Source organism: Oryctolagus cuniculus, chromosome 12 (genome assembly GCF_964237555.1).
Source record: "Oryctolagus cuniculus chromosome 12, mOryCun1.1, whole genome shotgun sequence".
Lineage (NCBI taxonomy): Eukaryota > Metazoa > Chordata > Mammalia > Lagomorpha > Leporidae > Oryctolagus > Oryctolagus cuniculus.
The window spans coordinates 57,546,595-57,571,855 of NC_091443.1; the positions used below are offsets into that span (position 1 = coordinate 57,546,595).

The following is a 25,261-nucleotide window of genomic DNA, read 5'->3' on the forward strand; positions in this document are numbered from 1 at the left end:
CCATAAACAAGAGTGTCAATTTGTTAAGTCAATAACAGGAGTGACTGCACTTAGTAGGATCTCTGTCCTTAATGTATTGTACAATGTGAATTAATGCTATAACTAGAACTCAAACAGTATTTTACACTTTGTGTTTCTGTGTGGGTGCAAACTGTTGAAATCTTTACTTAATATATTCTAAATTGATCTTCTGTATATAAAGAGAATTGAAAATGAATCTTGATGCAAATGGAATGGGAGAGGGAGCGGAAGATGGAAGGGTTGTGGGTGGGAGGGAAGTTATAGGGGGGAAAAGGCCATTGTAATCCAAAAGCTGTGCTTTGGAAACTTATATTCATTAAATAAAAATTTAAAAAAGATAAAAAAGGAATTCCTTTTTATAATTATCAGGTATAATATATGGGGACTAAAATAGAATCAGCAATACAACCAGGGCAAATGTTTAAGACTACTGGAATTTTCCCACTTAAAGGGACTGAAAGTGCTAACTTTAAGGATAGACAAAGCCAGTACCTGTCTTGCTTAGTTTGATAAGATCATCTTACCATTCTCTCAACTTTAGCAGGGCAAGCCCTTTGTAAAATCCTCTTGTGAACCACAGGTACAGCCCTACCAGGTGACTTGAGGGCTGAGGGCTTCACTACAGGGACAAGTTGAGCCAGTGAGTTCCATGGGGAGCTAGTTAGGTAGGTCAGACTCAGCAGCTGCCCCAGAGTTCCATGAGTTAAACACTAGTGCCCCAAATTATGGAAGCCACTTTACTTTCACTTATCATCCATTTCACTTTTTTCATCTTTACCGTGAGTTGAAAAGTTCTGAGATATTGTTAGCCTTCCTATGGGGAATGCTTCTAGTTTTCAGATACTCTTTTCTCTGAAGTTACTGTCTACTGCAAAAATAAAATAAATTAGAAGTGATTCATGTATGCTTTCTATGGCAATTAGATATCCCACTTCCAGCATTTGCTTTCATCCTTTGATTTCAAAACCCAATCATAAAAAAACTAAAAAGATATTGGATTTTATATTTTCAAAGTGTTTCACATGCATTTTTCAAATGACTTTCTAAGAAGTTTATGAACTAGGTAGAGCTGATCTATTTCCCCCTTATTTCAAAAATGAAACAGTATCTCAACAGTTAATTTACTTGTCCAAGATCACACTGTTAGATCATGACAGAGGAGACCTATCTCTCTTGGTTGCTGGTTCAGTTCTTTCCTTAACGTATCTAATGCTAAATGACACAATGGTAAGTGAAAAAGGTTCTGAGATTGATTTGTAACCATGAAAATCAACTTTCTGTTACTCTAAGTGTAAAAAGTGTACCTGGGAGTAGGGATGCTGTAAACCAGCAAGATAATTTGATTTTCAGTCCTAACTCAGTTGTATGTCCTTGGTCATGGTACCAGTACCTATTATCAGTGAGCCTCCATTTTTGTATCTGTAGTACTTTCCTTAATAGTGGTAAATTAAAAATATAGGGGGTCATTGTTTTGGACTAGGCTGTAGTACTAGGTCCCAACAGTAAAGGTTAAAAATCAAAATAGAGTCACTCATGCTAAACTTCTGTATCATCAAGCTGAAAGTAAGCTGTTTACTGAGCTTTCCCAAAAAATCAGAATTAGAGAAATAACAGCCAGCTTTCCCAGTCTAGATTCAATTGCTATGATAATGATCTTTCCTTTAGCTGAATCCTTTCATAAAAATGGAATCTTGAAGAAATCTGATGTTAGTCATTCAGCTTTTTACCTGTTGTTCTCTGTCCCTGCCTTACCAGGAAAGTAGCTTTGAAATAACCAATCCAGGCCGGCACCGTGGCTCAATAGGCTAATCCTCCGCCTGAGGTGCCGGCACACTGGGTTCTAGTCCCGGTCAGGGCGCCGAATTCTGTCCTGGTTGCCCCTCTTCCAGGCCAGCTCTCTGCTATGGCCCGGGAGTGCAGTGGAGGATGACCAGAGTCCTTGGGTCCCTGCACCCGCATGGGAGACCAGGAGAAGCACCTGGCTCCTGCCTTCGGATCAGTGCGATGCGCCGGCCACAGCGCGCCAGCAGCAGCTGCCATTGGAGGGTGAACCAACGGCGAAGGAAAACCTTTCTCTGTCTTTCTCTCTCACTGTCCACTCTGCCTGTCAAAAAAAAAAAATTAAAAAAAAAAAAAAAGAAATAACCAATCCATTCTGGTTTTTGTTTCTGTTTTCTTCAGCCCTTTTCTATCTGTAAAACCAAACTCGTCTGTATAGCTCACTGAAACACTTATTCCAAATTATGGAATGAAGTATTGCTCAATTCCAGAATAAAAAGTTAAAGACACTTAAATAGCTGTAATTTAAAAGATGTATTTGGCCGGCGCCGCGCCTCAATAGGCTAATCCTCCACCTAGCAGCGCTGGCACACTGGGTTCTAGTTCTGGTCGGGCCGCCGGATTCTGTCCCAGTTGCCCCTCTTCCAGGCCAGCTCTCTGCTGTGGCCCGGGAGTGCAGTGGAGGATGGCCCAAGTGCTTGGGCCCTGCACCCCATGGGAGACCAGGAGAAGCACCTGGCTCCTGCCATCGGATCAGCGCGGTGTGCCGGCCACAGCGCACCAGCCGCAGCGGCCGTTGGAGGGTGAACCAGCGGCAAAAGGAAGACCTTTTTCTCTGTCTCTCTCTCTCACTATCAACTCTGCCTGTCAAAAAAAAAAAAAAAAAAAAAAAAAAAGACTTATTTATTTATTTGAAAGGCAGAGTTACTGAAAGAGGAAGAGACAGGGAGAGAGATCTTCCATATGCTGGTTCAGTCCCCAAATGGCTGCAATAGCCAAGTATGGGCCAGGCCAAATCCAGGAGCCAGGAACTCCATCCTGGTCACCCACATGACAGGTGTCCAAGCACGTGGGCCATCATCCGCTGCTGTCCCAGGCTCATTAGCAGGAAGACTGGATTAAAAGTGGAGCAGCTAAGATTCAAATGGGACCTTTGATAAGGGATGACAGAATCACAAAAGGTGGCTTAATCCACTACACCACAACATTGGCCTCCATCTGTTGTAATTTTGTTTTTTGACAGTAACTTGTTTAAGGAACATAAACTATTTATATAAAGAGCATGGTATATTTTCTGGCATTATAGTAAATGCTTAGTAAATATCCATAAATACTTTCCAGTATTTGGAGAAAGCATTTAACACAGTTAAGATGACAGGAGGGCTACATCCCATATCAGAGTACCTAGGTTTGATATCTGGCTCCAGCTCCTAAATCCAACTACCTGCTGATACAGATCCTTGGAGGTAATGGTGATGGCTTAAGTAATTGGATTTCTGCCAAGTGTGTGAGAGCCCAGGATTGAGTTCCTGGCTCCTGGCTTTGGCACTGGCCTACCCCTAGCCATTGTAGGCATTTAGGAAATGAACCTGTGAATTGCAGTACTCTTTCCTGTTTCTCTGCCTTTCAAGTAAAAAAGAGGTTTCCCAACATTTTCTCTTTTTTTTCCCCAAAAGCCTTTTATTTAAGTATACAAACTTCATGCATTTCATAAATACAACTTAAGGAACATAGTGATTCTTCCCACCCTACCCACCCTCCCACCCACTCTCCCACACTTCATCTTCCTCCCTCTCATATTCCCATTCTTATTTTTTACTAAAATCTATTTTCAATTAACTTTATATACAGAATATTAACTGTATACTAAGTAAAGAGTTCAACTGTCGCTCCCCCTCTTTGTGGAGGAACGACACAGGACCCTGCGCTGTTCTTTCGTCTGCTCAGCCCTCCCCGGGTTTGCTGCTGGTTCTTCCTGGGTTGGCTACTGTCCCTTCCACCTCCGTGGAAGGGCGGTTCCCCCTGCCACTTTCCCCACTTCCGCGGGGGAGTGGCACACCACTGGCCGGCTCTCGGGGGGCTGCTCAGATGTTCCTCAGGTGTTCCCCTTAGATGTTCCTGGTGCATGTTGTCTCTCTCCTCCTTTATAGTCCTCTTCCACCAATCCCAACTCTGCTGCCCACACACCGAGTACGCTGCTCTCCTCCAATCAGGAGCAGGATCAGATCCTGCAGGTCATCACTCAAGTTGGCGAGAGGCAGCTGCGTAGAAGCTGTTTACTCCTCCCCCAGTGCCATATTGTGGGAGAGCAGATGCATAGAATAAGTCTTAATTCCAGTAACTTAGTCTAGTCCAAGTTGCTCCCCACATTCAACAAATAGTATGAGAAAAAAACACTGTTCCTCAATAGTTTTTTGATTGAACTTTTGATTTCTTCTGTGACCCATTGTTCATTCAGGAGCATGTTGTTCAGTCTCCATGTGTTTGCGTATGTTCTGGAGATTCTTGAGTTGTTGATTTCCAGTTTCATTCCATTGTGGTCACAGAAGATGCATGGTATGATTTCGATTCTTTTGAATTTGCTGAGACTTGCATTATGGCCTAACCTGTGGTCTATCCTATAGAAAGTTTCATGCACTAGTGAGAAGAATGCGTATTCTGCAACTGTAGGATGAAAAGTTCTATAGATATCTGTTAGGTCTATTTGGTCTCTAGTGTTAATTACCTCTGTTGTTTCCTTGCTGATTTTCTCTCTGGTTGATCTGTCCATTGCTGAAAGTGGGATGTTGAAGCCCCCCATTACTACTGTATAGAAGTCTATGTCTTCCTTTAGATCCATTAACATTTCTCTTAAATAGTCAGGTGCCCTGTAACTAGGTGCATATACCTTTATTATAGTCACATCTTCCTGTTGAATTGATCCCTTAATCATTGCCTAGTGCCTTTCTTTGTCTTTTTAACAGTTTTTGGTTAATGTCTATTTTGTTTGATGTTAGGATGGCTACACAAGATCTTTCTTGGTTTCTGTTAGCATGCATAATCTTTTTCCATCCTTTCACTTTCATTCTGTGTGTATCTTTGTTGGTGAGATGTGCTTCTTATAGGCAACAAATAAATAAGTCTTGTTTTTCAATCCATTAAGCCAGTCACTATCTTTTAACTGGAGAGTTGAGGCCATTTACATTCAAGGTGACTATTGATAAGTAATGACTTGGCCCTGCCATTTTCCCATAAATGTTCCTATTGTTTACTTTGGATTTCCTTTGTACTTCTACTGGGAGATTTTCTGCCTTTACCTTCTTTCATAGTGATGACCATTTTCTGTGTTTCTGTGTGTAGCACATCCTTAACCATCTTTTGGCTAGACTAGTGGTGACAACGTGATAACTTACTTTCTTTCTTTCTTTCTTTCTTTCTTTCTTTCTTTCTTTCTTTCTTTTTGACAGGCAGAGTTAGACAGTGAGAGAGAGAGAGAGAGAGAGAGAGAGAGAGAGAAAGGTCTTCCTTTCCATTGGTTCAACCCCCAAGTGGCCGCTGCTGCTGGCGCAATGTGGCCAGCGCACTGCGCCGATCCGAAGCCAGGAGCCAAGTGCTTCCTCCTGGTCTCCCATGCGGGTGCAGGGTCCAAGGACCTGGGCCATCCTCCAATGGAAGAGGAGCAACCAGGACAGAATCCGGCACCCCAACCGGGACTAGAACCTGAGGTGCCGGCGCCGCAGGCGGAGGATTAGCCTAGTGAGCCGCGGCTCCTGTAAATGAGAGCTTTGCAGGGTAAAGTATTCTGGGTTGACAGTTTTTTTTCTCTGAAGACCTGGAATATATCTTGTCATTCTTTCCTAACCTGTAGGGTTTCTGATGAGAAGTCAGCTGTGAGTCTAATTGGAGATCCTCCAAAAGTAATCTGGCATTTCTCTCGTGCACATTTTTTTGTACCTGAGAGAGTGCAAACCACACATTGATAAAAATTGATAGTCCTTTATTGCTGATGATGAAGAGCAGGCTCATGCCCTAAAGAACTCTTGACCTTGAAGCCAAAGCAACAGGGTTTATACAGGCATAAACCACAAGGAGGGGAGGAGGAATACATGGTTGCTCAGGTCGGGGCTGGGGGGAGAATACATGGTTACTAGGGTCAAGCTGACCTAAGGCCTATGCAAAACTAATATCAATTACAATCTTGACAACAGACAAATTACAATCTTAGCATTAATCCAGGTGCAGCCTATCTGTCTTAAGCTTGAATGATAATGCTAGGGAATTTCTATGCTCTGCCAAGTGGGATACAGTATACTGTTATTGTCTGAGTACTGTTATTGTCTGAGTTTTAGATCGTATTTTCAGGCCAGAATCTCACAGTGATGGGTACTTTGTCAAGGTGTTTCTTCATTCCCTCCTTTGTGTGTTGACAATAATCAAATCCTTGATTCAGCCACGTCATCACATTGATCAGGAAGGTTAGTTAGAGTAATACATAATTTGTCTAATGAAATTTAGCTAAGAATGCAGGGGCCTACAATTAGTCCAAGGAGGAGGAGAATATTTTGTAGGACAATCCCTGTAAGATGCTCCACCTGTCTATATAACAGATCGATAGAAGATTGGAAGTGGCTGATGATGGCATATGGGAAATACCTAGCTTACCCCAAACCAAGGCTTCTGTGCTGAGGGCAGCAGTGCCTGCCACACTGAACCCAACTAGGACTGAAACTAACAAGAAGGCAGAGTGATGTTGGTGATAGTTAAGGCCAGGGGAATTAAATTATGTCCATCAGGTCCACTGCAAACATAGACCTGAGGAAGGACGTGTACAGTAATATAAAGGCTGGGGCCTTTCAGTGTCAGCTGGAATGGGAGTGCTAAGAGCTAGTTTTCTCTTCGGTGGACCCAGGCCCTCTGCTACTCGTTTTTGGGTGGAAGATTTGTGACTAGATTGAAGATGTGGTCAGACAGGATGTCACAGTGGGGAGAGGTGGGAGCAGGTCTCAGAGCAAACCTTTCTGTCACAGCTTACAGCCTGTATGCACAAGACATTCTGCTAAAGCCTGAGGGGCCCACAGACACTTAGCCCAACCAGATGGTCTCGCCCCCCACCCCTGTTTTAATCTACACCCAACTATTGTACGGACCCAAGGCATTGATCTCATCTTGGCCACTTCTGCTGACAGAGGGTCATTGTCCTGGGGGCCCCTTAAGGTGTGGAGTGGGGAATGGCTGTCAAAGCAGGGTTCCAACAGGGGGTGACCTCTTGAAGGGGCTGCAGTATCAGCTTGTAGAAACTGCGTCCATCCAAGATTTCATGTGCATGTCCATCTAGAATTTTATTGCTTTAAGTCTAGAAAAAATGAATCTAACAAGCAGATTTAATACACAGGATCTAAAACAAAGGACAGAGTCATTATTAGAGGATCTACTGTAGAGTCAAAATCAAAATGAAGTGAATGTGGCTAAAAGCTAATTGCAAATCTCTTGCTTCTGTACATATTAGCTTTGCTTGGTAATGGCTAAGTGTGTATCTTGTGAAACCATGTGCTAAGGGCTAAGGGTGTATTTTGTGAAACCATGTGCTAAGGGCTAAGGGTGTATCTTGTGAAGGTATGTGGGCCCAAATTCCCAGGAACTAGGTTGACAGAAATGTGTCCTTCACTGTTATCTTACAACCATTATCTTGGACCTATTATTGGGTTTGTTATTGTTAACTGTCATCTTACACCATATTCTGGGTTTTTTATTGTTCACTGCATACCAGGGGTTTGGTTTGAAATTATGAGCCCTAGTGGACAGAGTACTATGAAAAGCTCTGTAACTTGCTATTGGGGGCCTCACTCTAGTAAAGAGTGTGGATCCCGATTGGTTGCTGGTCCTGATCGGTTGCCTTACCTCTCATTTGCCTCTTATTTTCAATAAACTTCATGTGTGACTGTCGCTGGTTTTTGTAATATTCTATTTTAGCTGATGAGTGGAAACAACACTACAAAAGGTGCTGTCTAAACCAGGAGGGGGATTTTTCATTTAGAGGCAAACAGAAATTGACAGGAGGGGCTTGATAATTTACATAGGGTACTGGAAGAGACATCATACAGGAGGTATGAACCTCCTAAGGGAAGGCACCCTGTTGACTCTCATTTCCTAGCTGGCCTGGGAGCAGAGCTGGCCTGAATAGGAGGTCAGTATAGAATAAGCAGGATCCCTAAAAGCAAATCTAGCCGGCGCCACGGCTCACTAGGCTAATCCTCCACCTTGCGGCGCCGGCACACTGGGTTCCAGTCCCGGTCGGGCCGCCGGATTCTGTCCCGGTTGCCCCTCTTCCAGGCCAGCTCTCTGCTGTGGCCCGGGAGTGCAGTGGAGGATGACCCAAGTGCTTGGGCCCTGCACCCCATGGGAGGCCAAGAGAAGCACCTGGCTCCTGCCATCGGATCAGCGCGGTGCACTGGCCACAGCGCACCAGCCACGGCGGCCATTGGAGGGTGAACCAACAGCAAAGGAAGACCTTTCTCTCTCTCTCTGTCTCTCTCTCTCACTGTCCACTCTGCCTGTCAAAAAATAAAAATAAAAAAAAGCAAATGTATAACTCTGCATGCAATGTCATTGACCCTAGGCTGTCCCCCTTATGGTGGTGGTTACTTTGGAAGCTGGGCAGAGTGAAGGGCTTTTCAGCTTAGAGGCAACAAGGTCTGTAGCTCTGACCTAGTAATCTTTGACTCCAGGGCAGTTTCATTTCCATTGACACAGCTCTTGGCTGGCAGAGCTGACAGTGCTCTTCAGAGAATGGCTTCTGTCATGACTTTTTGTCTGTCCAAAACCTTGGCTTTTTACATCAAAAACCAATGTCATTTAGGGCGGACTGGCCTTGTTGGGTCTCCTTGATGGCAGACTACTGTGTGAAGCTGTTATTAATTGTCCTGTCACCTATCCTTCGGTTGCTCCTATTGTCTAGCTCACTCCTCTTTTTCTCAGTCTTTTTTTTTAACTTTTATTGAATAAATATAAATTTCCACAGTACAGCTTTTGGATTACAGTGGCTTTTTCCGCCCCCGTAACTTCCCTCCCACCCGCAACCCTTCCATCTCCAGCTCCCTCTCCCATCCCATTCACATCAAGATTCATTTTCAATTCTCTTTATATACAGAAGATCAATTTAGAATATATTAAGTAAAGATTTCGACAGTTTGCACCCACACAGAAACACAAAGTGTAAAGTACTGTTTGAGTACTAGTTATAGCATTAATTCACATTGTACAACACATTAAGGACAGAGATCCTACACGGGGAGAAAGTGCACAGTGACTCCTGTTGTTGATTTAACAATTGACACTCTTGTTTATGGCTTTTTCAGTCTTTGTTAAAGTAGACCACAGAGGAGGTCTTTAGGATGTCAGCCAAGTGGGTGGCTCAATCCTATCCCTAATCTTTGATGGCCTGAGCTAGAAATCTGTGGTCACAGGCATGTTTTGATAATGTTCTTCTTGTGAGATAAGACGATGCCCATGAGGAAAGTTATGTCTTTGTAGGTAAGATCAGACATAAAGACCACCTTATCCAAACTGTCGATACATTTCAAAGTAATTAGACTTTGTGTCTCTCCTGCAGTTTGGTTTGAAAAGGGAGGTTTTGCCTGTTTGCTGTGCCCATGGCAAAATAAACCTGGCTGTAAAATTGTATCATAATGTAAGCTTTTATTTAGGCTAGTTATTTGTTTTTCTATATGTGGCCAGGCTATTTGGCCTTTTATATGTGGCCAGGTACTAGTACAGAAAAATGTTAGCTATCCCTTTTAGAAGGTCTGAAGATCAAACTGTAGATCCTGATGGAGAGTTTAGAATAGAATCAGTTTTTCATCTTGAACAGAATACAGGCTTCTCAGATTGCTGACTGTCAATAACTTAATATCAAATTAAAAGTTAGCAAGCAATTTTAACTGTCAAATAACAACTTATGAAAATAGCTATTAAAAGGTCTAATGTCTTTTATAATTTTTTTAACACAAGTGAAACTTGTTTGACCAGCAAACCAAGCATAAATATGTCAGCAACTTAAAAAAAGATTTTTTTTGTTTCTCTGTATCAACAAGTTTAAAACATCTGATACAGAGGTTTATTTAGGTCACGTGAACCAAAAATGTATTTTGGGTTAACTTATCAGTTTAAATTTATGAGCAATCTTGTATCCATAAACCAATTAAAACAGAGCTCTTAATAAATTTTTATGTAGACATACAATATGTACATATGTATAACACAATATACATTACAGGATAGAACAACAAAGCAGTTTTAGTATTAGCTTTTAAAAATCATTGGCCGGCGCCACGGCTCACTAGGCTAATCCTCCGCCTGTGGCGCCGGCACCCCGGGTTCTAGTCCCAGTCGGAGCTCCGGATTCTGTTCTGGTTGCTCCTCTTCCAGTCCAGCTCTCTGCTGTGGCCCAGGAGTGCAGTGGAGGATGGCCCAGGTCCTTGAACCCTGCACCCGCATGGGAGACCGGGGGAAGCACCTGGCTCCTGGCTTTGGATCAGCGCGGCCATTGAGGGGGTGAACCAACGGAAAAAGGAAGACCTTTCTCTCTGTCTCTCTCTCTCTCACTATCCACTCAAAAAAAAAATTATTAACTGATTTTTTTAAAAATTACCTATCAATTAGAATTACTTCCTCCTCTTAGTTACCTGAATTAACCATACCTTTTCTCAGTTGGAACCTGTTAAACTTTGTCTTTATCTATTTGCACAGCTGTCCCAAACTACTGAATACAATAAAGGTCAGGAAAAAGAAGTCCTTTGGAACCTAAAAGAGGGCACATTTAAACACAGAACCAACAATGTTTTAATTTTCATGAGCAGTAAATCTGATTTTTAGCATTTAAAGGAAAATACAAAACTGAATGATGAAAGACTTTAAATAGCCATGGTTAAAATTATAAAACTCATTAACCTATAAGAAGCGGCACTTGCTTAATCTACACAGTATTTTAGAAAGCACTGGTAAGATTTTAGAAAACATTTTTCCTTTTTAGGCCTCTGGGTCTTTCTTATTAAGATAACCATTATGACTGATAACACAACAAGATTATTAGACTTTTGTAACTTTTGGACATGTGTATCAATAGCATTTTACATTATCATGACTTAAAATTCAGCACTACTTCACATCTTGACAGTACCTTTTATATAATCCAAATAACCTAATAAGTTTGTGTTTGGAACTTTTGAATGTCTGTCAAAGATACCAAGAAGGCTTAAAATATCAAGTAGAAATAGGATCCCTTAACATCATGACATAATGTAGACCAGATTTGATCAGTGCTACAGAGTGAATACTCAAATGTTTTAGAATGAATGTATATTTAACCAAACCATAACTCTTTTAATAAAAACACAACTGTTTTTAAATAATCAGAACATAAGGAGAAACAGAGAACATAAAGATTACCTCAGTAGGATACAAAATCTGTGTCTCTTTGGTCTGTCACTAAAATGGGAAATAAAAATCTTAAATATAAGTTAGTACATAGAATAATCACATAACTTGGAGCAATTTTAACAGAGTCAGAACTAGGAAAGAGAAGAGAGCTTACTAGAACTGGCTGGAAAACTGACAGAGTCACCAATTAAGCAAAAACTATTGAAAGGAGATGCTGCAGTGTTTATTTAATTTACATTCTGTGGTTACTCCTAGATGACTTAAGATGCTAATATTTTACCATACTTTTATCTGAATTAAGGTCAAAATTACATTTACATGGAATTTTACTCTTTTTATAAAACTGTAGAAATCAATGACTTAAACCAGAGATTGTAAAATCCATGTTAGGGCTTGATTACCTATTGTAATTTTTTATCCAGATCTGTAAAAAAAAAAAAAAAACCAAGTCACAAAACAAGTTTGGCAAGTTATAAGGCAATTTTTAAGACAAGAATCATTCTAGATTCAAAAGAGAAATTTTTGAACATACATTGAAAAGGTGTTGACTTGGCCGGTGCTGTGGCTCACTAGGCTAATCCTCCGCCTGCAGCGCTGGCACACTGGGTTCTAGTCCCGGTTGGGGCACTGGATTCTGTCCCGGTTGCTCCTCTTCCATTCCAGCTCTCTGCTGTGGCCCGGGAGTGCAGTGGAGGATGGCCCAGGTCCTTGGGCCCTGCACCCACATGGGAGACCAGGAGGAAGCACCTGGCTCCTGGCTTTGGATTGGTGCAGCAAGCCGGCTGCAACACGCTGGCCGTAGCGGGCACTTGGGGGGTGAACCAACCGAAAAAGGAAGACCTTTTTCTCTGTCTCTCTCTCTCTCACTAACTCTGCCTGTAAGTAAGTAAGTAAGAAAGAAAGAAAGAAAGAAAGAGTGTTGGCTTAGACTGAACAGAGCCCATATTCAATGGAAGGGATGGAGAGACTCCGGAGATAAGGGAATAAAGGAGACAGACAGGCAGGACAAGGGAAAGAATTTACCTCTGGGAACTATGGATGCAGACAGTGCATGCAAAAGTGGCCATGAAACAGGAACAGAAACCAGTTATATCCAGGAAAGGTTAATAAGCCTTTATTTAACCAGACCAGAGTCTCCCGTCCTAATGTTTCAACTAGGAAACAGAGACAAGAATAACAGTAACGACAAATAGCACAATGACAGAAAAAAAAATTATATCCAGGATGACATTTCTTTAATCAGACCAATATCCCATTTCCTAAAGCCATCATGCTCAATCAGAAGGGGTCTTGTGTTGGTGTCTTGTCAGACATCCAAACACCCAGGAGTTGACTTACCAGAGGACCTAAGGCCAATTGGTCCATGAAGAGGTCCCAGATTGGTGAATCAGGACATGGGGCCCTGGAACATCATCTAGGGACACCTCCCCTATGGCCAGGATCAGAGATCTTCCTGAGGGTGGCCTCCGAATCTCGCTGGTGACTCCAAAATGTTGTACCCCAGCAAGTGCAAACAGAGGAGCACCGCACATTGATAAAATTTGATGGTCCTTTATTGCTGACAGTGGAGAGGGGGCTCGTGCCCTAAAGAACTGTTGGCTCCAAAGTTCAAAGCAACCGGGTTTATAAAGGCAAAAACCACAAGGAGGGGAGGGGGAATACATGGTTGCTAGGATCAGGGTGGGGAGGGATATATGGTTATATGGTTACTAGGGTCAAGTTTACCTAAGGCCTATGTGAAACTACTATCAATTACAATCTTGACAACAGACAAATTACAATCTTAACATTAATCCAAGAGCAGCCTATCTGTTTTAAGCTTGAGCAGTCCTACAATCTGTGCTCTGCCAAGTGGGATGCAGTATACTGTAACTGTGTGAATACTGTTATTGTCTGAGTTTTAGATCATAATTTCAGACCAGACTCTCACAATAGGGTTACTTCAATTTTAGAATCTTTCCTTAATGTTTTACAGTGGAGAGTTTGACTACAATGTGTCATGGTGAGGACCCCTTCTGGTTATGTCTATTATGAGTTCTGTGTGCTTCCTGTACTTGGATGTCCCTTTCTTTCTCCAAATTAGGGACATTTTCTGTAATTATTTCATTAAAAAAGCTATCTAATCCCTTCTCTCTTTCCACACCTCCAGAAACTCCTAAGACCCATATGTTGGGTCATTTGATAGTATCCCAAAAATCTCCAACATTTTCTTTAAAAGATTTATTTATTTATTTGAAAGGCAGAGTTACAGGGAGGTAGAGGCAGAGAGAGGCAGAGAGAGAGAGAGAGAGAGAGAGAGAGAGAGAGATGAGAGAGAGAGAAGTCTTCCATTCGCTGGTTGACTCCCCAGGTGGCCACAATGACCAGAACTGTGCCAATCCAAGGGCAGGAGCCAGTAGCTTCTTCCAGATCTCCCACATGGGTGCAGGGGCCCAAGGACTTGGACCATATTCCACTGCTTTCCCAGCCATAGCAGAGAGCTGGATCTGAAGTGGAGCAGCTGGGACTGGAACTGACACCCATATGGGATGCTGGCACTTCAGGCCAGGGCTTTAACATGCTGTGCCACAGCGCCAGCCCCCATAGTAATTATTTTTAAAACTTGAATCAAGTTATGTTACTTTCCTAACACTATTTTTAGTGTTAGTGTATTTTACTTTCCCAACACTGTTTTTGAGTTTTCTAATTTCTTCTTTTTTCCTTCTTTTCTTTTTTTTGGGGGGCGGGGGTCTGACTGTAAAATTTCTGGAGATGTGTTTTCATTCTTTTAAACTTTCATTTAATAAATATAAATTTCAAAAGTACAACTTTTGGATTATAGCAGTTTTTCCCCCCATAATCACTCTCCCATCTGCAAACCACCCCATCTCCTACTCCCTCTCCCATCCCGTTCTTCCTTGAGATTCATTTTTAATTATCTTTATATACAGAAGATCAACTTAGTATATACTAAGTAAAGATTTCAACAGATTGCACCCACACAGAAGTATAAAGTACTCTTTGAAGACTATTTTTAACATTAATTCTCATAGTACAACACATTAAGGACAGAGATCCAACATGGGGAGTAAGTGCACAGTGATTCCTGTTGATTTAACAATTGACACTCTTATTTATGATGTCAGTAATCACCCGAGGCTCTTGTCATGAGCTGCCAAGGCTATGGAAGCCTCTTGAGTTCACAAACTCTGACCTTATTTAGACAAGGCCATAATCAAAATGGAAGTTCTCTCCTCCTTTCAGAGAAAGGTACCTCCTTCTTTGATAGCCCATTCTTTCCACTGGGATCTCACAGAGATCTTTCATTTTGGTCATTTTTTGCCATGGTTCTTGGCTTTCCATGCCTGTGAAACTCTCATGGGCTTTTTAGCCAGATCCGAATGCCTTAAGGGCTGATTCTGAGGCCAGAGTGCTGTTTAGGGCATTTGCCATTCTATGAGTGTGCTGTGTATCCCACTTCCCATGTTGGATTGTTCTTGTTTTTTAATTCTATCAATTATTATTGGCAGACACTGGTCTTGTTTATGTGATCCTTTTGACACTTAATCCTATCTTTATGATCAATTATGAACTTAAATTGATCACTTTAACTAGTGAGATGGCGTTAGTAATTGCCAATTTAATGGAATTTGGAGTCCCATGGCATGTTGCTAGCTCTACCATTAGGGGTAAGTCCAAGTGAGCATGTGCCAAACTGTACATCTCCTCCCTCTCTTATACCCACTCTTATTTTTTTTTTAATTTTTTTTTTGACAGGCAGAGTGGACAGTGAGAGAGAGAGACAGAGAGAAAGGTCTTCCTTTTGCCGTTGGTTCACCCTCCAATGGCCGCTGCGGCCAGCGTGCTGCGGCCGGCGCACCGCGCTGATCCGATGGCAGGAGCCAGGTGCTTCTCCTGGTCTCCCATGGGGTGCAGGGCCCAAGTTCTTGGGCCAACCTCCACTGCACTCCCTGGCCATAGCAGAGAGCTGACCTGGAAGAGGGGCAACCGGGACAGAATCCGGCGCCCCGACCAGGACTAGAATCCGGTGTGCTGGCACCGCAAGGCGGAGGATCAGCCTAGTGAGCCGCGGCGCCGGCCAACCCACTCTTATTTTTAACAGGGATCAATTTTCAGTTAAATCAGAGATGTGTTTTCTAACTCAGATATTCTTTCTCTGCCTCACCAAGTAGTTAAAGGATTTCCACCACATTTTTATTTCATCTATTGAATTCTTTATCTCCAATATTTCATTTTGATTTCTCTTTAAAATCTGAATTTCCTAGGAGAAATTTTATTTTCTGTCATGTATGGATTTCTTTAATTCATGGAATTGCTTCTGATTTTTTTTTAAAGATTAACTTACTTCTTTGAAAGGCAGAATTACAGAGAGGCAGAGAGAGAGAGAGGTCTTCCTTGCGATGATTCACTCCCCAATTGGCTGCAACAGCCAGAGCTGCACCGACCTGAAGCCAGGAGCTTCTTCCTGGTCTCCCACATGGATGCAAGGACCCAAGGACTTGGGCCATCTACTGCTTTCCTAGGCCATAGCAGAGGGCTGGATTGGAAGTGGAGCAGCGGGTACTCAAATGGGCACCCATATGGGATGCCAGTGCTGCAGACCGGGGTTTTAACACACTGTGCCACAGCGCCTGCCCCTCTATTTTTTTTTTTAACTATCTTCCTCTAGACCAGAGCAGTAAGCTCCCTCCCTGTTCTGCCATCTTGGTCTCTCCCCCAACATTTTCTAGTCTCTCTTTAGAAGCATATCTTGTCATAAGCTTATATTCTGTTAAGAAAAATTATGAGACTCTGAATTGGGCAATGGGTGTCCTATCTAGCTCAATCATTTTGGTTACTTCTGCTATATAGGTGAGGAGATAGTTGGGGATCAAAAAAGAGTTGGAAGAAAATCCAACATCCTCTCACTCAGTGTTGTCTCTAAAATTCCTTCCATGTCTGGCAACCTGAAATTGTTATTGTAGCAAGACTACTACCTAGAACTGGTTGCTGTATCCCCAAAATGACTGATAGTCTATTATAATAAAATTACCATGGCTGATCCTCCCCCTCCATCATGCACTTAGCACTATGCCACTTCTAAGACTTCCTAAAAAGGGCAGAAAATATAAGTAGTCATTCAATTCCTGGAAGTCTGGCCGTTAATGAGAAATTCTGACCAAAGCAATACCCACTATACCTCTAGATCTCATAAAGAAGGAATGATCCTGAACTTCATAGGTTGAAGAGAGTCATTATTATATCCTTTTTTAAAAAGTTATCCTTTTGGGGGCCAGCACTACGGCATAACAGGTAAAGCCCTGCCTGCAGCACTGGCATCCCATATGGTTTGAGTCCCAGCTGTTCCACTTCTGATCCAGCTCTCTGCTATGGCCTGGGAAAGCAGTGTAAGATGGCCAAAGTCCTTGGGCCACTGCACCCACTTTGGAGACCCGGAAGAAGCTTCTGGCTCCTGGCTTCGGATCAGCCCAGCTCTGGCCTTTGTGGCCATGTGGGGAGTGGACCAACAGATGGAAGACCTCTCTCTCTCTCTCTGTCTCTACCACTCCTGTGACTCTGTAATTCAAATAAATAAAAATAATTCTTCAAAAAAATGAAAATAGATAGAGGAGCTGGCATTATGGCATAACAGGTTAAATGACTGCCTGAATGCCAGCATCCCATATGGGTGCAGGTTCAAGTCCCAGCTGTTCCACTTCCAATCCAGCTCTTTGCCAGTGCACCTAGGAAAAACATCGGAAGATGGCCAAATCCTTGGGCCCCTGCACCTACAATGGGAGACCTGGATGAAACTCCTGACTCCTGGCTTCCACGTGGAAGCCATTGTGGCCATTTGGGGGAGTAAACCAGCAGATGAAAGATCTCTCTCTCTCTCTTTCTCTTTCTTTCTCTCTCTCTCTCTCTACCTCTGCCTCTCTCTGTGTGTGTAGACCTGCCTTTCAAATAAATCTTTAAAAAATAAAAATAAAGTAAATAGGACATGGGAGGGAGGAGTCAAAGAATGCTACCAAGAAGAGGTGATGTATGTTGATGGCACATTGAAAGGCATGGGGTGGTGCTGGACACACAAGTGGGGTTTAGACTATGACATCTGTAGAGCTAAAAGAAAAAGTAGACAGATAAACCCTGGAGGTAAACTAGATCAGCAGCACAAACTAGATTTGTTGCTGAGGAAGAGATATGGCCAAGATGATACCTGGGATTCTGCCTTGAGTAGCTATAAGAATTGGTGGTATCATTTACCAACATAAAGAAAGCTGAGGGAGGACAGGTATTTAAGGGGTGGAAGGTGGAAATCAAAAGTTTAGTAGGATGGGCAAAGTTCAGGAGGCCAGTGAGACAGTAAGGTGGAGAAAGAGACTAGGCAGTTTAAAAATGCACATATCCATTTAGAGTTGAGGGCTTAGGTTGAGTTGGTTGCCATCAGCCTCAGAAGGACTGGATGAGATCACCCAAGGAGAGAGTAAAGAAAGGGAAGAGTAAGGCACCTAAGTCGACCAAGTCACGAGGAACTTTAGTATCACAGTTTGAAGTCTACAAAGTAAACTGAGGAGTAGCCAGCCAGAAAGGTATGTGGAAATCCAGGAAAGCATCCTGTCACAGAATGTTAAGACAAAACAATTTTCAAGAAAGAAGTTGTCTAGAGTTTAAGTAAGATGAGAGATAAAGAATAGATCATTATTTTTTGGAAACACTAAGTTTTTCCATAAAGATAGAACCAATAAGAAATATCTACATTGATATCTATTTTTCTGTACCTGTATATATTTATAGATAAGCAGTATCTGTCATTATATGATCTGCATCTTTATTTATGGATAAAAAGAGAGATCTATATCTTTTATCTTCATCTATACCTGCTTTCTGATAGGCTGGAAACCCAGAGAAGGGTTGCAGTTTGAGTCCAAAGGTGGTCTTGCTGGTAGAATTACTTTTTTTTTTTTTTTTTTTCAGGAAAGTCAGTCTTTAAGATCTTCAACCAATTGGATGAAGCCCACTCACATTATGGAGAGTAGTCTGCTTAACTCAAAGTCTGCTTACTGATTTGAATGGTAATTTCATCTAAAAAAAAAAAAAAACCTTCACACAATATTTAGAATAATTCTGACAAAGCGGCAGAATAATATTTGACCAAACCATAGACTCACTGAGCTGATACATACAATTAACCACTACACTTGGTAAGGTTAACAAGGGCCTTTCTGTTTATAGGGGAGGCAAAAGGCAGTTTGTTACAAATTGAAGAACTAAAGGGAATTGGACCCATGGTTCTCTGACTTGGCTGAATTTGAGAACACCTAGTAAGTCTCTAAAAATCTCAGTATCTGGGCAGATTCTCCATTATGGGGAATCTCCATAGGTGGGTCTTAGGCATCAGTACTTTTTGAAATTCCTCAGGTGATTCCAATGTGCCCAGCTTAAGGACCTACAGTAATGTAGATCTGTGCTTCTTAAGTTTCCTAGTAGGTTTGAGGTGGGGATTGAGACATGCATTTCTAACAACTGGAGTGCCAGGTAATGCCAATGCTGCTGGCCCATAGACTATATTTTGAGGTGTGAGGGACCAGACTGTGAAATAGAGCAGCAACTAGAGGAGCCTATGGAATCAAAAGAATTCTCAATGGGCAATGTAGAAACATACAAGTGGTCTTCAAAAAATTCCATGGAAAATGGAATGAAACTGTACATGAGTTTTAACATTTTTTACACCAAAATAAACTTATCTTTAATTCCTTTTACCCATGAGCATTTTGAAATACCTGCTATTTGAATAGTGATGGAAATACTCCAGGGAAGAGAAAAAGAGGTTATTTATTTTGAAAGTCAGATACAGAAAGAAGGAAAGACAGAAAGAGTTCTTCCATCCACTTGTTCACTCCCCAAATGGCTGCAATGGCCAGAGCTGGGCTGATCCAAAGCCAGGAGTCAGGAGCTTCATCTGGGTCTTCCACATGGGTGCAGGGACCCAAAGACTTGGGCCATCTTCTACTGCTTTCCCAGGCCATTAGCAGGGAGCTGGATTGGAAGTGGAGCAGCTAGGACTTGAACCAGGCACCCATATGGGATGCCAGTGCCACAGGCGGAGGCTTAACCTACTATGCCACTGCACCCCATGAGTCAGATCTTGAGTCCAGGGATTCAGTACCATCTTGGTAGACAAAGGACACGCTTGATGAGGAAGAAGCATATGTGTAGGTTCAAAGGAAGAGGAATGTGAGAACATCGCCTGCCAGGGAACTGTAGGTGATTTAGCATGGTAAAAGACCCATATGTTGGGTGATTTGATAGTATCCCATAAAACTCCAACACTGCCTTTTTTTTTGTAAAGATTTATTTATTTATTTGAAAGACAGAGTTACACAGAGGCAGAGGCAGAGAGAGAAAGGTCTTCCATCCACTGGTTCACTCCCCAGTTGGCTACAACAGCTGGAACTGAACTGATCCAAAGTCAGGAATCAGGAGCGTCTTCCATATCTCTGTCTCTACCTCTCTCTGTAACTCTTTGAAATAAATAAAATAAATCTTGAAAGAAAGAAAGAACTTGCCATACAGCTGCATCAGGGTTGGGGTGACAGGCTCCTGTTTTAGAACCTCTGAAGTTTGCTTTATCTTAACCTGAGGGTTTAACCTCACAAGAAAGTTCTTGCTCAAAGACCAACCGTTGAAGGTGGTTTAGTCATTTCTGATCAATATGAGAGTGTACTAATTATCACCAATTCTACATAATTTTTTTAGTAAACACAAGAGGAGGGAACAATTCCCAATCCATTTTATGAGGCCAGTGTTACCTCGATACCAAAACCAGATAAAGACAATGAAAAAAGAAAACTTTAGACCAGTATCTTTCATGAACTTTGCCAAAAAAATCCTCAAAACTAAACATTATTTGAGGATAATTTTATCATCCATTAAAAATTATAAAGAAGCTACAAAAAAAAACCCTATGACTAATAAATGGGCCCATTAAGGTCAAAGAATACAAAAGTAACATGTAAAAATAAGCTCTAATTATGAATTATTACTAATTATGCACATAATATAACCAAGATTTAAAATGGTACCATTTCTAGTTTCTCTAAGAAAAATTAAATTTTTACATAATATTTAACAAAGCAATTTCTTGATCTGCAAATTACAAAATGTTGATGCAAGGAATCAGAGAAGACTAAGATAAACAGAGAGACATGCCATTTTCGTGGTTTGGGAAAGTCAACATAGCAAAGTTGTCAATTCTCCCCAAACTGATCTGTAAGTGTAATATAATTCCTATCAAAATCTCAACACAATTTTATGTGGACATAGGCAGGCTTGTTCTAAAACTTACACAGAAAGATAAAGCTCAAAGCATAGCTAAAACAATCTTAACATAAAATAGTGTGGGATGAATTACTTTAATAGTGTTAATGTTTACTATATAACTATATTCATAGATAAAGTATACTATTGGTGAAGGGATGGATGCACAGATTAATTAAAGAGAATAGAAAATCTGCAGATAGACACATACAAATATGCTAAATTAATTTTTGACAAAGAGGCTAAAGCAAATCAATCGAGAAAGAGTAGATTTTCATTAAATGGTGCTGTAGTACTGGACATCCATATGCAAAAAAATAGGGCTCAACTCAAGTCTCATACTTTATGTAAAAAAATTAACTAAAATATATGAAAAATAATATGAAACATGTATAGTCTATTGTGTATTAATTATACTCACTTTTTTTTAGATTTTAAAAAAACTTTATTTGAAAGCCAGAGTTACACGGTTGGTGGGGAGGGAGGAGATACTGAGAGAGAGAGAGAGAGAGAGAGAGAGAATCTTCCATCCTTTGGTTCACTCCCCAAATGGCCATAGCCAGGAGCCTGGAACTCCATCCTGGCAGGGACCCAATCACTTGGGCCATCTTTTGGTGCATCCCCAGGCTCATTAATGGGGATCTGGATTGGAAGTGGAGCTGATAGCACTCAAACTGGTACTCTGATAAAGGATGCTGTTGCCTAGGCGGCAGCTTAACCCGCTTAACCCGCTGCACGTCTCTTCTTTCTGAATATAGTTCCTAACCTTTAGAATCTTCAAGCTTCTTGCACTTCTCCCCTTCAGAATTTTAAGTTGAGATTTTATAAAGGCTCAGCTGTAGAGGCCCATAACTCTGAAATACATGAAAACAGTTTTCCATTGCTATAAATAAAAATCTGAAACCTGTCACACTTGGTTAAAATCACCCACATTAGGAGCCACGGACAGAAAGGGAAGAGGCAAAAACAAAACATCTGTTGCTTTATATAGAAACCAAGCACATGCCAGAAAAACAAGTTACCAGTTTTCAGGCACATGGAGATTTGAGCTAGGGATTACCATGTTAAGTCCTGGTTAGTGTCTGCAATACTCAGTACCAACTGGAGCAGAAGAAAAGAGTGAGAGCTTTTTTCTCTGCCTCTGTTGATACCAACTACCCAGAGCATGAAAGGTCTGCACCCCAGAGTCAGTTCCTTAATTCAAAGACTTACTGGAGGGGAAGCAGAGCCCATCTAATGCCTACTGGTTATTATCATTGGTCCAGTTCTCAATTCAGCGATTCCTAGAAATCCAGAAGCAGGCACCTTTGATAATCAAGGGAGCTCCAAGGCAGCTACTTAGGATCATTTGAGGATGCTCCAGACTTACCCATCCAAAAATGGCTCTGCTTTGCATTGTGTATCTACCTGTCACAGTGCCTGAAATGGCCAACACTATATGGGCAACTCTCCCATTGAGGTATGGATTCATGCATCGTAAGGCAACTGTGTATGTATCTGATCACAGTCATCTAGTCCAGCACAACATATGAGTACTTCTGGAAATATTCAAAACAAAAACCTAGCATGTATGTGAAGCAGGGGACAAGAAGAATTAGAAGGACAGCACACTGAGGACCCAAGTGGCAAGGGAAGGAAGCGCTGTATCTCCAATGGGCAGCTGGAAAACAGTAAGAGGATGCAGATATCAGAGCCAGAAATATGTCAAAGAATGCGTTCCACCTCGGCCACTCTACCTAAGGACATTCTTGTTGACAACTCAAGGGCTTAGAATTGCTACCCAACCTACAAGTCTGTGTGTGCTTGTAACTTCTTTTCAGGGGGAATTCATTCAGCCAAAATTTGTGTATTCTATAGCAGTCACCACTCCAAGGACCAAGGATATAGCAATTAAGAAAACAAGGGAACGGGGGAATCCATTTTCATGGTGCTTAACAGCCTAGTGGGAGGAGATAGGCAATGAATAAAATGAGTAAGGATGTTTAATAAGATATGATAAGATAAAAAGTACTTTGGAGAGAAATTAAGTATATAGAAAATGGAATAGGTTGCTATTTTATTTACTTTAAAGATTTATTGGGGCTGGTGCTGTGGTTCAGTGGATTAAAGCTCTGGCCTGAAGCACCGGCATCTCATATGGGCGCCGGTTGGAGTCTCAGATGTTCCTCTTCCAATCCAGCTCTCTGCTATGGCCTGGGATAGCAGTAGAAGATGGCCCAAGTCCTTGGGCCCTTGCACCCACGTGGGAGACCCGGAAGAAGCTCCTGGCTCCTGGCTTCAGATCAACGCAGCTCCAGCCATTGCGGCCATCAGGGGAGTGAACCAGCAGATGGAAGACCTCTCTCTCTGTCTCTACCTCTCTCTGTAACTCTGTCTTTCAAATAAATAATATAAATCTTCTTTAAAAAAGATTTATGTTATTTATTTATTTGAAATCAGGTTGACAGAGAGGGAGACACGCAGAGAGAAAAAGAGATAGATGTTGAGATAGAGATAGAGTTAGATCTTCTATCCTCTGGTTCACTCCCCAAATTTCCACAATAGCAAGGTCTGGGCCAAACTGAAGCCAGGAGCCAGGAGCTCCATGCTGGTCTCCCAAATGGGTAGCAGGGGCCCAAGAACTTGGGTCATCTTCAACTGCCTTCCCAGACAACAGAGATGAGTGTATTTCTACAAGAGCAAGAAAATGAAAATATCCAAGGGCTGAAACGTGAGCATGCAATATATAAACATTTCTCAGGGAATAGGAGAGAGCCAAAGGCTTTTCAAACCAAATAGATACTCCTGCCAGACAGAGATTGTACTGGAATACACTGATGGGGATGGGGGAAGCAAAACATAAAGAAAGCAGGGGCCAAATTGTGATTTGGATTATGAAAACGCAATGAGAAGGGCAAGGAAGACCAAAATACAATATCCCCCCAAATACTAGAAAAGTAAAGAAAAAAGGGTCATAACAAACTTAAACAGAGAAATGAGGGTAATAAAACACCGTGAAGTGAAACTTCTTGTGTTAGTTTTTGTAGAGTGTTTTCCAAGTACCAGGAGTCAGGAGGAAAATGGTTTACCAGCGTTGAATTTCTTTCTCAATGTCCCCTTAAGTCAAGAGCAAATCACACGTTCACTCGAAAAGCATTCACTAGCAAGAGGGACTTGCACTACCATGTCTGGCTAAGGTAAAGTTGCCTCACCTACAGTATATGGCCACTTGAGAACTAAGGAACACTGGGGTTCTGTGGAAAAAGAAGAATGTGGGGGTGATGGTTGGATAGGGATTATAAAAGCACCCATAGGTTTGGTGAAATTTAGACTAGTCATTGAAGAATAAATCAGATGGGCCTTTCCATTGGGATGGAATACCCCAAATTAAGGCACAAAGATAGTAATGTGTTGAGTGTGTTTCTGTTTGGTGCTATTAGAGGATAGTTCTGTGTGCATACCACTGGGTAATATTGGATGATGTGCAAGGATATGGCCTCAGATCATAAAAAGCCTTGAGTGTAGGACAGTAGAATTTAGACATTATTTAGTAAAGTAGGTTTAAACCTAATGATTACATGTGACTATATTGTTAAAAGTTTTGATTCTGGTTCTTTCTCCTTGCATTCTGATGCTGAACTTTAAGAGGATCAGAAATAGTATCCCTCCCATCCTCCTTGAGTTTGGAAACAATTGAGATGTAGCTGCAGGAGTCAGCCCAATGGAAATAAAAGTGTCACCTGCGTTTCTGCTGCAAGGTTAGTTGGACCTAGAGAACATGCAGCAGTCATGGATTTCCTAATATGCACTCCTATATGAAGTTTTGCTCCCAGTCAGACATGCAGTGCCAGGAATACAGATCTTCCCTCTGGAAGCCAGGAGCAGCAAAATAAGACCTGTGCTCTCTGTGGAATAGCAGATCTCCAAAGAGGAAGAAGGAGGGGGCAGAGACATGTACCTTCAGCTTCTTCCAAGCTTACCAATCATTTAAACTACCCTCCTTCTGTAGAGGGGAGAGGGAAGATTTGATGGAGCAGGAAGCTGTGGCCATCTCTACTTAGTACACGAAAGTAGGGAAAAGAAATTCCCCTGCATGCACCTACATCTGCTTTTTAATAAAACCCAATGAACTCTTTCCTTAGGATCCCAGCATGTCCACTGTTTTTTCAGTAGACTTGACCAAGACTTGGTTATTGTAATTAATCCCAAAACACACTGTTGCTATGGTTCCTCTTCCCACATCTGTCTCTAGGGTAGATATTATGTCTCTTCTTCAGGAACTTGATATTGCTTTTAGCCTGAAACATAAATTCTGTTTTATAAGTCTGAACATTATTTGATATGGCTTTGAAATTATACCTTTCCAATTAAACAATTTGACAAGTGAAAGCACTTAGCTGAACAGTTGTATTGCCCATAAAGCTTCATTGCCTCTGGCCCTGTCCTCCATGCCTGCTTCTCTTTTTTTGGTCCTTGGCCCTCTTATGCCCCTGTGCAATGGCTTTCCTACATCATTTTATGGATCAAACTGTTCTGTTTTTGAAAACTTTGCTTTTCAGCATAGCATTACTTTCTTATCAGCCTCTCAACAATGGAACAGGAAATCTGACCTGGAGGCACTTTCAGTGTCATCTTCTATCTTAAATCTTGAAACATCAAGCTATCAGACTATAGAGCTGCTTCAGAGGCTGCTGTGTGAGACAGGTTCTGACTGTTTTTGCCCACTTACTCCATTACACTGTTATTATTGAATCATAAAATTAGAATCTAC

The 25,261-nt window shown here is 41.7% G+C and overlaps 1 long non-coding RNA gene across 10 annotated transcripts in view; it reads left to right on the forward strand.

Moving 5' to 3' along the window:
- The window catches only part of LOC103351145 (uncharacterized), a 163,982-nt gene that overhangs the window by 73,246 nt on the left and 65,475 nt on the right, over positions 1 to 25,261 (forward strand). For 8 of the 10 annotated variants that reach the window (XR_011380838.1, XR_011380836.1, XR_011380839.1 and 5 more), the window contains one exon: positions 18,169 to 18,266. This is a non-coding gene — a long non-coding RNA (uncharacterized lncRNA). Of the gene's footprint in view, positions 1 to 18,168; positions 18,954 to 25,261 lie in introns of those variants that run through there. The other 2 variants (XR_011380835.1, XR_011380843.1) reach the window with 1 other exon arrangement.